Source organism: Citrus clementina, unplaced genomic scaffold (assembly GCF_000493195.1).
Source record: "Citrus clementina cultivar Clemenules unplaced genomic scaffold, Citrus_clementina_v1.0 scaffold_3, whole genome shotgun sequence".
Classification (NCBI taxonomy): Eukaryota; Viridiplantae; Streptophyta; class Magnoliopsida; order Sapindales; family Rutaceae; genus Citrus; species Citrus x clementina.
In genome coordinates, this window is record NW_006262339.1 from 49,993,299 (window position 1) to 49,995,732 (window position 2,434).

Consider the following 2,434-nt stretch of genomic DNA (forward strand, 5'->3'; position numbering starts at 1 on the left):
ATAGTCAGCAGCGACTTGGAATTGGAGTTGGGAGGTAACTGCTACTCGCAGTAAGTCGGAATGCCTTGCGCGCCACCTGTGCAAAATATTTCTGCGCTCCCACATCTTGTAAATGTAGCTCCAAAATATGAATCTAAAAGCAACTCTTTGAGATCTCTTTGGAACCTCTAGCTGAGCAACATTTGTTCCCTGGATTTTTAGTAAAAACAAATTCCAGACTGGTAACCATATTATTTGGTTAATTTATTATTTGTCTTCTATTCAAATTTCGAACCCGTTAACTATATCTCTTGCCGTTTTTTGTCTTGCTTTTAGAACGCGTTAGCGCTAATCGGCGCGTGCTGGCCCTGCGGTTACAGTCTGTAACTTGGAAATCTATATATATTGTAATCCCAAATAAGACATAATGTCAGCAATACCGTTTGACTCCCGATCGAAAAGTATGAGAAATTCGAAAAAGTCATAAATTTTTATTAGCAAACAACAATTCAACCATCGATCCCGTAAGCACCAAGGAAGCATTGGAAAAATAAATAAAATAAACAGCAAGCATAGAATCGCACTCCGACCAAACATGCCGCCAACCTTTTGCGCAAGCAAGTTCAATAGCAGGATTTAACAGCTGCCATAATTTCAGCCTAGGAAGAAGTATTGGTCACCTCGAAAAGATCCTGGATTATCTATATAAATCCCATCGTACAAGCTGAAAGCCCTCGGTTGCCTTTAGATAGCCCATCAGATAATTCACTTTAATCCAACCAACTAAGAGAAAGAGGAGTGCCTAAACTGTTCAACGTTATCTCAATCTCTCTGGAAAAAGATGCAAAGTAGCGAATGTGGTCCATGCAATCTGTTTGAACTTTATGAATTTCTACACTTCCAAATGGAGTAAAAAAGAAAGCACGCAGAAGCAATCCAAATATTGAATAATAGTGGGCTAAAGGATTGATTCACAACAGAATTCCAACCGAATCAATGTGAGGACGTGAAATAGTGAATTTATCTAATAACCAACTCCGAAGCCTCCTTACAAAAGAGAAATCCACGAACAGATGATTGGCTGCTTCAGAACTTGAGAGAGAATCACATAGAAGGCAACCAGAAACAATACATATACCTCGTCGCTTCAGCACATCATCTGTAGGCAACTTGTTCTGTAGAAGACGCCAAAGCATAATAGATCATTTCCAAATCCGACTACACCAAGGCTGTTGAAGCAAACCAAAAAGGAAAAAAATGATATCTAATATTATTATATTATTTCAGAACATAATTTTAATTTATTAATATTATATTTTTTTTCAAAAAAAAAAAAGATATCTAATACTATTCCTTAATTAATTTAATAGTGATAATATATTTACAAACTCTTATACAAATTTAGTTTGTACAAACTGATTTGGCATAATTTTATTGGTTGAAGAAAAATATAAAATAATAAAAATAAATTATATGAGCCAAGAGATATTTAATTCAGCCAATTTAATCATATCACATTAGTTTGTACAAAATAAATTTGTACAAGAGTTTGTAATTATATTATTACTGTTAATTTAATGGTGGGCATGACTAAAATCAATCTTTTAGTCACTATCTTTTGGGGATTCAAATTCAAATGATACAAGATGTTAGACTAGATTATGAACGGCCCAAACCTACGAAAAATGTCGGCCTAATAAGAATATTTTACATGAAATAACTTAGGCTCACTCTCTATAAGAATAGCCTAACTATTTAGAATTCGAAGTAAAATGTCTAAATGTAAGATACAACAAAAAACCAAAAGCGTGATTCATTAAAGAAATATCCAGGTCAATTCTTTATAAAGAACGACTTAAATCTACTCTTTACAAAAAAATGACTTAGGTTTTATACTTACAACGAATGACTTAAGTCCATTCTTACAAAAAATGACATAGATTCATTTTTAACAAAAAACGATCTAAGTCCTATATTTATAAAGAATGACTTAGGTCCATTCTTATAAAAAATCACATAAATCCACTTTTTAGGAAGAATGATCTAAGTCCATTCCTTACAAAGAATAACCTAGGAACTTGGAAAATATTTCTAAGTAAAACACCCAAAAGACAAGTTTTCGATAAAATGCAAAAGACGTAATTCTTCAAAGAATGACTTAGGCACTTGAAAAATATTTCTAAGTAAAATACCTAAAAGGTGAGTTTTCGACAAAGCACCAAAGGCATGATTCTTCAAAGATTAACGTAGGTTCATTCTTCACAAATAATGGCTTAGGTCCAATTTTTACAAAGAATTACCTAAGTCTATTGCTTACAAAGAATAACCTAAGCACTTAAAAAAATATTTCTAAATAAAATGTCTAAATGGCAAGTCTTTGACAAAGTGCTCCAGGTATGATTCAACAAAGAAAAACCTACGTCCCTTTTTTACAGAGAATGACCTAGGTCCATTC